Raw genomic sequence first — 16,445 nt, 5'->3', positions numbered from 1 at the left:
CTTGACAGCACACCTAAAAGCTCTAGAACAAAAAGAAGCAAATACACCCAGGAGGAGTAGAAGGCAGGAAATAATCAAACTCAGAGCTGAAATCAACCAAGTAGAAACAAAAAGGACCATAGAAAGAATCAACAGAACCAAAAGTTGGTTCTTTGAGAAAATCAACAAGATAGATAAACCCTTAGCCAGACTAACGAGAGGACACAGAGAGTGCGTCCAAATTAACAAAATCAGAAATGAAAAGGGAGACATAACTACAGATTCAGAGGAAATTCAAAAAATCATCAGATCTTACTATAAAAACCTATATTCAACAAAACTTGAAAATCTTCAGGAAATGGACAATTTCCTAGACAGATACCAGGTATCGAAGTTAAATCAGGAACAGATAAACCAGTTAAACAACCCCATAACTCCTAAGGAAATAGAAGCAGACATTAAAGGTCTCCCAACCAAAAAGAGCCCAGGTCCAGACAGGTTTAGTGCAGAATTCTATCAAACCTTCATAGAAGACCTCATACCAATATTATCCAAACTATTCCACAAAATTGAAACAGATGGAGCACTACCGAATTCCTTCTACGAAGCCACAATTACTCTTATACCTAAACCACACAAAGACACAACAAAGAAAGAGAACTTCAGACCAATTTCCCTTATGAATATCGACGCAAAAATACTCAATAAAATTCTGGCAAACCGAATTCAAGAGCACATCAAAACAATCATCCACCATGATCAAGTAGGCTTCATCCCAGGCATGCAGGGATGGTTTAATATACGGAAAACCATCAACGTGATCCATCATATAAACAAACTGAAAGAACAGAACCACATGATCATTTCATTAGATGCTGAGAAAGCATTTGACAAAATTCAACACCCCTTCATGATAAAAGTCCTGGAAAGAATAGGAATTCAAGGCCCATACCTAAACATAGTAAAAGCCATATACAGCAAACCAGTTGCTAACATTAAATAAATGGAGAGAAACTTGAAGCAATCCCACTAAAATCAGGGACTAGACAAGGCTGCCCACTCTCTCCCTACTTATTCAATAGTTCTTGAAGTTCTAGCCAGAGCAATCAGACAACAAAAGGAGATCAAGGGGATACAGATCGGAAAAGTAGAAGTCAAAATATCACTATTTGCAGATGACATCATAGTATATTTAAGTGATCCCAAAAGTTCCACCAGAGAACTACTAAAGCTGATAAACAACTTCAGCAAAGTGGCTGGGTATAAAATTAACTCAAATAAATCAGTTGCCTTCCTCTATACAAAAGAGAAACCAGCCGAGAAAGAAATTAGGGAAACGACACCCTTCATAATAGACCCAAATAATATAAAGTACCTCGGTGTGACTTTAACCAAGCAAGTAAAAGATCTGTACAATAAAAACTTCAAGACACTGAGGAAAGAAATTGAAGAAGACCTCAGAAGATGGAAAGATCTCCCATGCTCATGGATTGGCAGGATTAATATAGTAAAAATGGCCATTTTACCAAAAGCAATCTACAGATTCAATGCAATCCCCATCAAAATACCAATCCAATTCTTCAAAGAGTTAGACAGAACAATTTTCAAATTCATCTGGAATAACAAAAAACCCAGGATAGCTAAAGCTATCCTCAACAATAAAAGGACTTCAGGGGGAATCACTATCCCTGAACTCAAGCAGTATTACAGAGCAATAGTGATAAAAACTGCATGGTATTGGTACAGAGACAGACAGATAGACCAATGGAATAGAATTGAAGACCCAGAAATGAACCCACACACCTATGGGCACTTGATTTTTGACAAAGGAGCCAAAACCATCCAATGGAAAAAAGATAGCATTTTCAGCAAATGGTGCTGGTTCAACTGGAGGGCAACATGTAGAAGAATGCAGATCGACCCATCCTTATCACCCTGTACAAAGCTTAAGTCCAAGTGGATCAAGGACCTCCACATCAAACCAGACACACTCAAACTAATAGAAGAAAAACTAGGGAAGCATCTGGAACACATGGGCACTGGAAAAAATTTCCTGAACAAAACACCAATGACTTATGCTCTAAGATCAAGAATCGACAAATGGGATCTCATAAAACTGCAAAGCTTCTGTAAGGCAAAGGACACGGTGGTTAGGAGAAAACGGCAACCAACAGATTGGGAAAAGATCTTTACCAATCCTACAACAGATAGAGGCCTTATATCCAAAATATACAAAGAACTCAAGAAGTTAGACCGCAGGGAAACAAATAACCCTATTAAAAAATGGGGTTCAGAGCTAAACAAAGAATTCACAGCTGAGGAATGCCGAATGGCTGAGAAACACCTAAAGAAATGTTCAACATCTTTAGTCATAAGGGAAATGCAAATCAAAACAACCCTGAGATTTCACCTCACACCAGTGAGAATGGCTAAGATCAAAGACTCAGGTGACAGCAGATGCTGGCGAGGATGTGGAGAAAGAGGAACACTCCTCCATTGTTGGTGGGATTGCAGACTGGTAAAACCATTCTGGAAATCAGTCTGGAGGTTCCTCAGAAAATTGGACATTGAACTGCCTGAGGATCCAGCTATACCTCTCTTGGGCATATACCCAAAAGATGCCTCAACATATAAAAGAGACACGTGCTCCACTATGTTCATCGCAGCCTTATTTATAATAGCCAGAAACTGGAAAGAACCCAGATGCCCTTCAACAGAGGAATGGATACAGAAAATGTGGTACATCTACACAATGGAATATTACTCAGCTATCAAAAACAACGAGTTTATGAAATTCGTAGGCAAATGGTTGGAACTGGAAAATATCATCCTGAGTGAGCTAACCCAATCACAGAAAGACATACATGGTATGCACTCATTGATAAGTGGCTTTTAGCCCAAATGTTTGAATTACCCTAGATCCCTAGAACAAACGAAACTCAAGACGGATGATCAAAATGTGAATGCTTCACTCCTTCTTTAAATGAGGAAAAAGAATACCCTTGGCAGGGAAGGGAGAGGCAAAGATTAAAACAGAGACTGAAGGAACACCCATTCAGAGCCTGCCCCACATGTGGCCCATACATATACAGCCACCCAATTAGACAAGATGGATGAAGCAAAGAAGTGCAGACTGACAGGAGCCGGATGTAGATCGCTTCTGAGAGACACAGCCAGAATACAGCAAATACAGAGGCGAATGCCAGCAGCAAACCACTGAACTGAGAATAAGTCCCCCGTTGAAGGAATCAGAGAAAGAACTGGAAGAGCTTGAAGGGGCTCGAGACCCCAAAAGTACAATAATGTCAAGCAACCAGAGCTTCCAGGGACTAAGCCACTACCTAAATACTACACATGGACTGACCCTGGACTCGGACCCCATAGGTAGCAATGAATATCCTAGTAAGAGCACCAGTGGAAGGGGAAGCCCTGGGTCCTGCTAAGTCTGAACCCCCAGTGAACTAGACTATGGGGGGAGGGCGGCAATGGGGGGAGGGTTGGGAGGGGAACACCCATAAGGCAGAGGAGGGGGGAGGGGGATGTTTGCCCGGAAACCGGGAAAGGGAATAACACTTGAAATGTATATAAGAAATACTCAAGTTAATAAAAAAAAAAAAAAAAAAAAGGAGATGTCTCAGAAGAACTACACAGGCCGAAAGAATTTTGAATTATATATATATATATTTGTTCTCTTTTTCGGAGCTTGGGACCGAACCCAGGGCCTTGCGCTTCCTAGGCAAGCGCTCTACCACTGAGCTAAATCCCCAACCCCTGGAATTATATTTTTTAAATATTTATTATTGTTATTATTATTATCAGTATTATTATTATCAGCATCAGCAGTGTTTACTTACTTTAGATAGCATTTACTGCCCCCTTCCATTCACCCTCCCTTAATTCTTCCCCCAGACCCTGCGCCCCTTTGCCTCTGAGTGAGTGGGAGCCCCCCTAGGGATTTCCTACTTTGGACACTTCAAGTCTCTGCGAGGATAGGAGCTACCTCTCCCACTAAGACCATACAAGGTAGCCTAGCTAGAAGAATATATGTGATAGCCCCCATTCCAGTTGTTTGGGTTCCGCATGAAGACCAAACTGCATATCTGGAACATACGTATGGGGAAGCCTAGGTTCAGCCAGTGTAAGTTCTTTAGTTAGTGGTTCAGAATCTGAGAGTCCCCCAAGGTCCAGGTGAGTTGACTCTGCTGATCTTATGAGTTCCTAATCCCTTTGGGTCTATAATCCTTCCTCCTATTAAGAGTCCCCAAGCTCCATCTACTGTTTGGCTGTGGGTATTTGTATCTGTGTGAGTCAGCTGCTGGGTGGAGCCTCTCAGAGGACAACCATGCTAGACTCCTATCTGCAAGCACAACACAATATCATTGATAGTGTCAGGGATTGTTGTTTGCCCATGGCATGGGTCTCAAGTTAGGGCGGGTTATTGGTTGGTCATTCCCTCAGTCTCTTTTCCATCCCGGGTGCCTGCTTTTCTTGTAGGATGGATACATTTTGGATTGAAACATTTGTAGGTGGGTTGGTCCCTTATCCCTCCACTGAGGTTCCTGCCTGGCTAAAAGAGGTGGCCTCTTCAGGTTCCATATCCCCAAAGCTGAGTTAGGACACCCCCATTGATTCTTAGGAGTATCACTTTCCCACAACTCTGTCTCTTTATAAAGATGCCCCCTACCTCCCTGCCCACATCAGTTGCTGATTTCCATTCATTTTCGTGGACATATAGCCATCCATCCTGTCCCTCCCCACACCTGATCTTCCCCACATTTCCTTCCCTATCCCCTCTTCCACCAAGTTCTCTCCTTCTGTCTGACTCTTCTGACTTTTTGTTCACCCTTCTAAGTGAGATTCAAGCATCCTTTCTTGTGCCTTCCTTCTTGCTTAGCTATTTTTGGGGTTGTGGAGTATACCATGGGCATCCTGTATTTATGGCTAATATCCACTTTTAATTGAGTACATAACATGTGTGTTCACTTGAGACTGGGATACCTCACTCAAGATGATGCTCTCAAGATCCATTCATTTGCCTGCAAAATTCGTGATGTTTTGGTTTTTAATAACTGAATAGCATTCCATTGTGTAGATGTATCACAGGAGGGTTACTGATTTCTTTGAGTTAATTTTGTATCTAGCCACTTTGCTGAAGGTGTTTATCAGATGGTGTTGAGGGTCACTTATATATATACTATTATATGGTCTGCAAATAACAATATGTTGACTTCTTCCTTTCCAATTTGTATACCCTTGGTCCCCTTTATTTGATGTATTGCTCTGGCTAGAACTTCAAGAACTGAAATGGAAATTTCTAGCTTCATTGGAAATTCAGTTGTGACATGCAATATTTTTCTGGAAAATGTTATGAGAGACTATATTTGCTGAAGCATACACATGGGAGGATGTCTTGCTAAGAACAGACATGTAATGTTTTTCTGGAGGCACTCTGGAAAAAGGGAATGTATTGTTTTCCTAGAGCAGACACTTGACAGAACACACGGCATTGGGAAAGAATATAAATATACCCAACAGACGATGAACAATGCTAGATGACACTGGTATGGCTTGCCCTTCTTTTCTGATCATCATTGGGCTTTGCTGACATTGGTCTTTGTTGATGGCTCTTGATGGTATTGGGACACTTTAACATTGTTTGCTGGTCATTGGTTTCCATGACTTCAAATGAAGAAATGCACCAAAAAATACATGTGGTGTTCCAGAGACTTCTTGCCAATTGTGTGGACTCAAATCAATTGACTGAGCCTTGTGGTTTCTTCTGGATTGACCTGCCTTGCTGATCCATGAAAGGTGTTTGCAAGTAGATTGAGCTGTGACTGCTAATTCATGTGAACTGTACTGCTGATATCCTGACAACACAGATTGGATTTGTTCTAAAGAAATATTTCTAAATACTTTCACATCCTTCTTTGCCCTATTAACCTTACCTTTCAAATACCTCTAGTGGATGCTGGACTAGAAGGAAGGTTAAAGCATTTAAGAACCCTTACTAAGGGGAGAGAGTGATGAGCCTTGTCTTGTCCCTTATTTTAGTGGAAATGCTATAAGTTTCTCTCCATTTAGCTTTTTGTTGACTATAGGCTTGCTGTATACTGCTAATATCATGTTTAGGTATGTGACTTGTATCCCTGATCTCTCTAGTACATTTCATATGAAGGAGTGTTGGATTCTGTGAAAGAGAACTGCAGACAGATTTCTGTTATGAACATTGTTGCAAAAATACTCAATAAAGACTTGCAGACTGAATCCGGGAACACATCAAAGACATCATCCATCATGATCAAGTAGGCTTCATCCCAGAAATACAGGAATGGTTAAAAAAAATGAAAATCCATCAAAATAATCAACCTTAATAACAAACTGAAAGAAAATCACATGATTATCTCATTAGATACTGAAAAAGCAATTGATAAAATTCAACATCCCTTCATGTTAAAGAAATCAGGGATACAGGGCACACACCTAAACATTTTCTTTTTTTTCTTTCATCTTTATTAAATTGGGTACTTCTTATTTACATTTCAAATGTTATTCCCTTTCCAGGTTTCCAGGCCAACATCCCCCTAACCCCTGCCACTTCCCTTCTATATGGGTGTTCCCCTCCCCATCCTCCCCCAATTACTGCCCTCTGGACAAGAATTCCATTCACTGTGGGTCCAGCCTGGGCAGGACCAAGGGCTTCCCCTTCCCCTGGTGTCCTTACTAGGCTATTTATTTCTACCTATGCAGTTGAAGCCCAGGGTCAGTCCATGTATACTCTTTGAGTAGTAGCTTAGTCCCTAGAAGTTCTGGTTGGTTGGCATTGTTGTTCATATGAGGTCTCAAGGCCCTTCAGCTCTTTCAGTCTTTTCTCTAATTCCTTCGATGGGAGTCCCGTTCTCAGTTCAGTGGTTTGCTGCTGGCATTTGCCTATGTATTTGTTGTATTCTGACTGTGTCTATCAGGAGAGATCTACATCCGGTTCCTGTCAGCCTGCACTTCTTTGCTTCAACCATCTTATCTAGTTTGGTGGCTGTATATGTATGGGCCACATGTAGGGCAGGCTCTGAATGTGCGTTCCTTCACCCTCTATTCTCAACTTTGCCTCCCTATCCCCTCCTAAGGGTATTCTTGTTCCACTATTAAAGAAGGAGTGAAGCATCCAAAATTTGGTCATCCTTCTTGAGTTCCATGTGTCCTGTGCATCTAGAGTAATTCGAGCATTTGGGCTAATATCCACTTACCAGTGAGTGCATACCATATGTGTTTTTCTGTGATTGGATTACCTCACTCAGATGATTTTTTTCAAGTTCCATCCATTTGCCTATGAATTTCATAAAGTCATTGTTTTTGATAGCTGAGTAGTATTCCATGGTGTAGATGTACAACGTTTTCTGTATCCATTCCTCTGTTGAAGGGCATCTGGGTTCTTTCCTGCCTCTGGCCATTATAAATAAGGCTGCGATGAACATAGTGGAGCATGTACCTTTGCTATATGTTGGTGCATCTTTTGGCTATATGCCCAAGAGGGGTATAGCTGGGTCCTCAGGTACTGCAGTGTCCAATTTTCTGAGGAACCTCCAGACTGATTTCCAGAGTGGTTTTACCAGTTTGCAATCCCACCAACAATGGAGGAGTGTTCCTCTTTCTCTATGTCCTCACCAGCATCTCTTCTCACCTGAGTTTTTGATCTTAGCCATTCTGACTGGTGTGAGGTGGAATCACAGGGTTGTTTGCTTTGCATTTCCCTGGTAACTAAGGATTTTGAGCACTTCTTTAGGTACTTCTCAATCATTCGATATTCCTCAGATGAGAATTCTTTCCTTAGCTCCCTACCATTTTAATAGAGTTATTTGGCTGTATGAAGTCTAACTTCTTGAGTTCTTTCTATATTTTGGATATTAGCCTTCTATCAGATGTAGGATTGGTAAAATTCTTTTCCCAATATATTGGTTACCAATTTGTCCTAATGATAGTGTCCTTTGCCTTACAGAAGCTTAGCAGTTTTATGAGGTCTCATTTGTCCATTCTTGATCTTAGAGCATAAACCATTGGTGTTTTGTTCAGGAAATTATCCCCAGTGCTCAGGGTATCGAGATTCTTCCCCAATTTTTTCTTCTATTGGTTTGAGTGTATCTGGTTTGATGTGGAGGTCCCTGATTCACTTGGACTTAAGCTTTGTACAGGGTGATAAGAATTAATTGATTTGCATTCTTCTACACGCTGACCTCCAGTTGACCCAGCATCATTTGTTAAAAATGCTATGTTTTTTCTATTGGATGGTTTTACCTCCTTTTTCAAATACCATGTGACCATAGCTATGTGGGTTCATATCTGGGTCTTCAATTCTATTCCATTGATTAAACTGTCTGTCTCTGTACCAAAACCATGCAGTTTTTACCATTATTGTTCTGTAATACAGCTTGAGGTCAGGGATGGTCATTCCCTGAGAAGTTCTTGTATTGTTGAGTATAGTTTTCGATATCCTGTGTTTTTGTTACTCCAAATGAATTTGCAAGTTGCTCTTTCTAACTCTATGAAGAATTAAGTTGGAATGTTGATGGGGATTGAATCTCTAGATTTCTTTTAGCAAAATGGCCATTTTTACTATATTAATCCTGCCAATCCATGAGCATGGGAGGTCTTTCCATGTTCTGAGATCTTCTTCAGTTTCTTTCTTCAGAGACTTCATGTTCTTGTCATACAGATCTTTCACTTGTTGGTTAGAGTCACACAGAGGTATTTTATTTTATTTGGGACTATTGTGAAGGATGTCATTTCCCTAATTTCTTTCTCAGCCTATTTATCCTTTGAGTAGAGGGAGGCTACTGATTTCTTTGAGTTAATTTTATTCCCAGCCATATTGCTGAAGTTGTTTATAAGACTAAGGAGTTTTCTGGTGGAACTTTTGGGGTCACTTAAGTATATGATCATATCATCTGCAAATAGCAATATTTTGATTTCTTCCTTTCCAATTTGTATCATCCTTTGGCTTCCATTCATTGTCTGATTGCTCAGGCTAGGATGTCAAGCACTATATTGCATAAGTAGAGAGAGAGAGGCCAGCCTTGTCTAGTCCCTGATTTTAGTGAAATTTCTTCAAGTTTCTCTCCAGTTAGTTTAATATTAGCAACTGGTTTGTTGTACATTGCTTTTACTATGTTGAGGTATCAGCATTGAAATCCTGTACTTTCCAGGACTTTTATCATGAAAAGGTGCTGAATTTTATCACATACTTTCTCAGCATCTAATGAAATGACCATGTGATTTTTTTTTAAGATTCTGATATCATGGATTATATCTATGACTTTCCATGTATTGAACCACCTCTGCATCCCTTGGATGGAGCCTACATGATCTTGTTCTTGCTGTGTTCTTAGATTTGGTTAGTGAGAATTTTATTGAGTATTTTTGCATCAATATTCTTAATGGAAATTGGTCTGAAGTTCTCTTTCTTTGTTGGGTCTTTGTGTGGTTTAGGTATAAGCATAATTGTGGCTTCATAGAAGCAATTTAGTAGTGTTCCATCTATTTCTATTTTGTGAAATTGTTTGGACAGTATTAGTATGAGGTCTTCTATGAAGGTTTGATAGAATTCTACACTAAACCCACCAGTTCCTAGGATTTTTGGTTGGGGGACTTTTAATGATTCCTTCTATTTCTTTAGGAGTTATAGTGGTGTTTGCATGGTTTGCCTGTTCCTGATTAAACCTTTGTATCTTGTATTTATCTAGAAAATTGTCCATTTGCTCCAGATTTTCCAGTTTTGTTGAAAAGAGGCTTTTCAGTAGGATCTCATGATTTTTTAAATTACCTAAGATTCTGTTGTTATGTCTCCCTTTTCATTTCTGATTCTGTTAATTTGGATACACTCTCTGTGTCCTCTGGTTAGTCTAGGCAAGGGTTTTATCTATCTTGGTAATTTTCTCAAAGAACCAGCTCCTGGTGTTCTTGATTCTTTGTATAGCCCTTTTTATTTCTACTTGGTCATTTTCAGCCTGAGATTGATTATTTCCTGCCTTCTATGCCTCTTGGGTTTATTTGCTTCTTCTTGTTCTAGAGATTTTAGGTGTGCTATCAAGCTGCTGATGTATGCTCTCTCCTGTTTCTTTCTGCTGACACTCAGAGCTATGAGATTTCCTCTTAGCACTGCTTTCATTGCGTTCCATAAGTTTGGGTATGTTGTACCTTCATTTTCATCAAATTCTAAGAAGTCTTTAATTTCTTTCTTTGTTTCTTCCTTGTCCAAGATCTCATTCAGTAGAGTGTTGTTCAACTTCCATGTATATGCGGGCTTTCTGTCATTTTTGTTGTTATTGAAGGCCAGTCTTAGTCTGTGGTGATCTGATAGGATGCATGGGATTATTTCTATCTTTCTGTATCTGTTGAGGACTGTTTTATGACCAATTATATGGTCAATTTTGGAGATGATACCATAGGGTGCAGAGAAGAGTTTGTATCCTTTTGTTTTAGGATGAAATGTTCTACAAGTATCTGTTAAGATCATTTGTTTCAAAACTTCTTTTAGGTTCACTATGTCTCTGTCTAATTTCTCTTTCCATGATCTGTTCATTGATGAGAGTGTGGTGCTGAAACCTTCTACTATTATTGTGTGAGGTACAATGTGTCCTTTGAGCTTTAGTAAGGTTTCTCTTATGAATGTAGGGGCCCTTGCATTTGGAGCATAGATATTTAGGATTAAGAGTTCACCTTGATGGATTTTTCCTTGATGAATATGAAGTGTCCTTCTTTATCTTTTTTGATGACTTTTCATTGAAAGTCAATTTTATTCAATATTAAAATGGTGACTCCAGCTTCTTTCTTTGGACCATTTGCTTGGAAAGTTGTTTTCCAGCCTTTTACTCTGAGGTAGTGTTTGTCTTCGTCTCTGAGGTGTGTTTCCTGTATGCATCAAAATGTTGGGTCCTCCTTAAGTATCCAGTCTGTTAGTCTATGTCGTTTTATTGGGGAATTGAGTCCTTTGATGTTCAGAGATATTGAGGAATAGTGATTGTTGCTTCCTGTTATTTTCATTGTTAGAGGTGGAATTATGTTTATGTCTCTGCTTTTGTTTTCATTGCAACTAGATTACTTTGTTTTTGCTATGATGTAGTATACCTCCTTATGTGGAGTTTTCCATCTATTATCCTTTGTTGCCCTGGATTTGTAGAAAGCTGATGATTAAATTTGGTTTTGTCATGTAATATCTTGGTTTCTCCATCTCTGCTAATTGAAAGTTTTGCTGGATACAGTACCTGGGCTGGTGTTTGTATTTTCTCAGGGTCTGTAGGACGTCTGCCCAGGATCTTTTGGCTTTCATTGTCTCTGGTGAGAAGTCTGGTGTAATTCTGATAGGTCTGCCTTTATATGTTACTTGACCTTTTTCCCTTACTGCTTTTAATATTCTTTCTTTGTTTTGTACATTTGGTGCTTTGACTATTATGTGACAGGAGGAATTTCTTTTCTCCAAACTATTTGGAGTTCTGTAGGCTGCTTGTATGTTTATGCCAATCTCTTTCTTTAGGTTAGGGAAGTTTGCTAGCAGCAAAGCACTGAACTGAGAACAGTACCCCCTTGAGGGGAATTAGAGGAAGTATTGAAAGAGTTGAAGGAGCTTACAACCCCATAAGAACAACAATGCCAACCAACCAGAGCTTCCAGTGACTAAACCACTACTGAAAGACTATACATGGACTGACCCAGGGCTCCAACTGCATATGTAGCAGAGAATAGGCTTGTTGGGGCACCAGTGTAAGGGGAAGCCCTTGGTCCTTCCAAGGTTGGACCCCAAGTGCAGGGGAATATGGGGGCAGTGAGGGGGACTTATGGGGGGGAATGTCCATATGGGGGATGGGGAGGGGATTGGATAGGGACTAATGGACAGGAAACCGGGAAGGGGAATAACATTTGAAATGTAAGTAAAGAAATATATGTAACAAAATAATTTTAAAAATTATGTTATACATATGAGGTTTTGCCTACCTGCATGTCTGTGTATCATCCATTCCTGGTGCTGTTGATGCCAGAAAAGGATATCTGAAACTAGAAACTAGAAAGTAGAGTGTAGATGGTTGTCAAACACTGTGTAGGTGCTGGGAACTAAACTTAGATCCTCTTGGAGAACAGCGAGTATTCTTAACTTCTAGAGTTTCTATCCAGTACCCCTCTTTTTACTTTTTATCATGAGACAGTGTCTCACTAAGAGGATCATGTGGTTTCTTTCATACTTTTCCCTGTTTATATGGTGAATTACATTTATTGAGTTACATATGTTGAACCATCATTGCATCTCTGAAGGAACCTAACTTGATCATGATGCCTGATCATTTTGATGTATTTTTCAATTCATTTTTAAAGTATTTTAAAGGAATATTTCATTCATCCTTGGAGAATTTCATATTTTGATTGTATTCCTCTCCTCTATCCATGCCTCCCACATCTCCCCTCACTTCCTTACATACCAACTTGGGTCCTCTTATTTCTTTTAACCCATCAAACCCAATATGAACTGTTCAAATATTCTTCAATGCATGACCAAGTTTCCAAGAGCTGTCCTCTTTTTTTGTTCTTTTATTGGATTTTTTATTTACATTTCAAATGTTATTCCCTCTTTTTTTTCTTTTATTGGATTTTTATTTACATTTCAAATGTTATTTCCTTCCCTGGTTTCCCAGACATTAGCCCCCTATCCCCATCTCCCTTCCATTCTTCTATAAGGGTGTTCCACTCCCAATCCACCCCCCTTCCAACGCCCTCCTGACATTCCCCTACACTGAGGGGGGTGTCCAATCTTGGCAGGACCAAAGGTTTTTCCTTCCATTGGTGTCCAACAAGGCCATCCTCTGCTACATATGCAGCTGGAGCCATGGGTCAGTCCATGTATAGTCTTTGGGTAGTGGTTTAGTCCCTGGGAGCTCTGGTTGGTTGGCATTGTTTTTCTTATGGGGTTTTCAAGCCCCTTCAGAAGAGCTGTCTTCTTAAAGACAACTGAGTTACCTCTCTCAGCAGGTAAGGTATTGATTGCCAATAGATCCATGAATAGGGGTGATATTTTATGCATCTTCCCTATTCATGTTGGGTGAAGTCTGTCTTGGTATTGTAGAGCTATACATGGTATGATAACCACTGAGCTCCTATGTCCAGCTGTCCTGATATGTAGAGAAGACACTGTTTCCTTTGAGTCATCCATTGCTCTGGCTCTTACATTCTCCACATCCACTATTCCACAATGAGCTTTGGGAAGACGGGATGTGATATACATGTCCCACTTAGTATTGGGGAATGATTTTGTGTACTGTGTATTCAGATGCTGATTTCTGTGACCAGTGATCTGGGTACAGTCCAGATGTTGGCATTGTTATGATTACTGGACAATCCTCTTACTCAATGATGTGCAAAATTTGGTTTTAATCACCATTGATTGATTAATAAAGACTTGATCTCTAAATAGCTGAGCAGGAGTATATGTGTGTTATGTTGCTTTTAATATGCTTGGTCCAGGGAGTGGCCTTGATTGACTAGGTATGGCCTTGTTGGAGGAAGTACGTTACTGTGTCCATGGACTTTGGAACCCTTCTCCTAGCTGCCTGAGACAGCCTGCTCCTAGCTTCCTTTACATGAAGATGCAGAACTCTTGGCTCCTTCTCCAGCACACATGGGTATGGACACCACCATGCTTCCTGTCATAAAGATAATGGACTAAACCTCTGAACCTGTAAGTCAGCCCCAATAAAATGCTGTCCCTTAAAAGAATTGCCTTAGTAATGGTGTCTCTTCTCAGCAATGGAAACCCTAACTAAGGCAGGAGAACAGAACTTCCAATCCCAGGGGGTTTTCAAGCAGAGAGGGAGACAGAGGAAGAGGAGATTTGCCATGAGCAGGTCATAAAGGGAGCAGCCATGAGGTAAGACTCAGATGACAAGTAATCAGGCACATTGCTGGATAGTAGTCTGGGTCAGCATGATCTGGCTAGAATGTAGGAATGTCTGCCCCTCTATAGTGTTTGCTGCTTGTTAATAAATATAAGGACTCTGTATCATTTTTCTGGGACAATAGTGGCCATAAAATATGCCCCCAGAATTACATTTACATCTAGCACCCATCATGTTATGCACAAAATTGCAACATACACACAAATCCAAAACTTAGAAAGAACCAGGCTTAGAGCCTGAAAAATCCCAGGTGGAAGAAGCCAGAAAGCACTCCCCAGAAGCAGGCAAACTCTATGGCAACTGGAAGACTGCTCTATAAGCAGAGCAGCTGAAATCTGACTGGCTACATGAGCCAGAGAAATAATCAGAGGCTGAGAATATAAGGCTTGGCAAGAATAGAGGTCATAAAGTGGAAACTTCCCCCAAACACTACAAGGTTCCAAAGAAGCTTGAGAGGACAGAGAGAGCTAGGTGTCCCAGGTGGACATGCATGTGATGGTCTGCTTGAGCTACATATACATACTTAGCACAAGTGCATTCCCAGGCCACACCTACACAAAGGAGCAGCTATAGGAAGGAGCCTACTCCTCTGTGAGGTAGTACTTGCTGTTGCCTACAGTTGGGATGTGCATGGCAGGTGATTTGAGCCCATATAAAGTGGTGGCTGGAGATGCTGCCTGCCAGAAGCATTACATGAGGAGCTCCATTGGCCTTGGCAGGCCTTGAGGGAGAGGCTAAGCATCTGGTAAGACACAGCTCCCATCTGATATCCATAAATGTGAAACTTGATTGATATTAGCTACAGACACATGGGGACATCAGAAATACCTTTTCCCTGGGAAATGACGAACAGGGTCAGGACCAGCCACAGCATGAGGTCTGATCTTTCACAAAAAATAGAGAGAACACAAAAAAACACTGAGCACGACCAAACTTCTGATCGTGTTTTAAAATGTTTAAGAGAGAGAGAGAGAGAATGAAAAATCATAAGCAGGTATAAGGAATTTTAAATTGATAAAATTAAAGGAATACCACAATTAAGGATGAGAAAAGCAATAAAACATGGCATGTGGACCACAGGTAATTCTATCTTGCATGGTTAAAAAACAGAGACAGAAGAAGAAACAAATGGCTTAACTAAGATTGGCAAAATAGCAATTAGGGTTGTTATTATTATGCTAGTATTTCTTACATTCATCTTAATTGTCATAAAAGTTTTGTGCCTTCTCAAAGAAAGGGACTTTAATTTACAAGAAAAGGAGACAAACAGAAAGTAGAAATGAGCCTTAAATTTTTTTTAAAAACTTATACATAAAAATTAGAAAGATGGTTTGAAGGTGGGCCAGTTTTTGGTTGGCCACTCCCTCAATCTTTCCATTCAAGTTCCCGATTGTTTACAACTCCAGCAGGAGGGAGAAACTTTGACTAAGGGATGTACCCAAAAATCAAAGGGGGAGGGGTCCTTGCTGTGACTTACAACATTGGGAATATGGAGCCTGAAGAGGCCACCTCCTGTAAACAGGCCAGAATTCCAGTACTGCAATATGGACACTAACCCACCCACAAAACTTTCAACCCAAAATTTACACTGTTTATAAGAAATGCAGGCATGGGGGATAAAGCAGAATCTAGAGGAATGGCCAAGCAGTAACTAAACAAACTTAAGACCCATTCCATGGCAAGCACCAATTCCTGGCACTATTAATGATTCTCCATTAGTCTTTCAGACAGGAATCTAGTGTGGCTGTTCTCTGAGAGGTTCCACCTAGCAGCTAACTAGGACTGATGCAGACATCTATAACCAAACAGTGGATAGAGCTTGGGGACTTTCATGGAAAATTAGGGGGAAGAACTGTAGGCTCTGAAGGCAATAAGACATCCAGAGGAAGACCAGCATTGTCAACTAATCCTTACCCTTGGAGTTCTCAGAAATTGAGCCACCAACCAAAGAACATACATGGGCTGGTCCTAGGCCTCCCCTCACATATGTAGCAGATTTGCAGCTTGGTCTACATGTGGGACCCAAACAGCTAGAGTGACAGCTTTCCCAAAAGCTGTTGTCTGTCCCTGGGATATGTTCTTCTAGCTGGGCTACCTTATCTGGCCTTAGTAGAAGAAGATGTGCCTAGCCCCACAGAAACTGAATGTGCTAGGGTCAGGGAATACCGAGGGTGTCTCCATTCATTTAGAGGAAAGTGGGGGAGAGAGGAATGGGGGAAAGATTGTGGGAGAGGTGACCAGGAGGTTTACACTGAGCTGAATACAAAGTGAACAAGTTTAATAAAAACAACAACAACAACAACAATAATAATAATAATAATAACAAAAACAACAATAACAAATGTTTTGTTAAGAAAGACAAGATTGTACTTTAGAATAATGCTTAGGGCCACCTGTGAGAAGGAGAGGCAGCACAATTTTGGACTGGATCACTTACATAAAGGTCACCAAGCACAAAGACATCTTCTAAGGAGGGTGTGATAATGGAGGGAACAGGGATGGTCTTTACTGCAATTAAGAAAGCAAGAGAAGAGG

The 16,445-nt window shown here is 40.4% G+C and overlaps 1 protein-coding gene across 2 annotated transcripts in view; it reads right to left on the bottom strand.

The window, feature by feature from the left end:
- Positions 1-16,167: 16,167 nt before the first annotated feature.
- The window catches only part of Clec4a (C-type lectin domain family 4, member A), a 93,767-nt gene continuing 93,489 nt past the window's right edge, over positions 16,168-16,445 (bottom strand). For both annotated transcript variants that reach the window (XM_017592740.2, XM_063286437.1), the window contains exon 7: positions 16,168-16,418. The gene's annotated coding sequence lies outside the window, so the exon portion shown is untranslated. The remainder of the gene's footprint in view (positions 16,419-16,445) is intronic.

Source organism: Rattus norvegicus, chromosome 4 (genome assembly GCF_036323735.1).
Source record: "Rattus norvegicus strain BN/NHsdMcwi chromosome 4, GRCr8, whole genome shotgun sequence".
NCBI lineage: Eukaryota > Metazoa > Chordata > Mammalia > Rodentia > Muridae > Rattus > Rattus norvegicus.
This window is presented reverse-complemented; position numbering and strand designations above follow the sequence as displayed.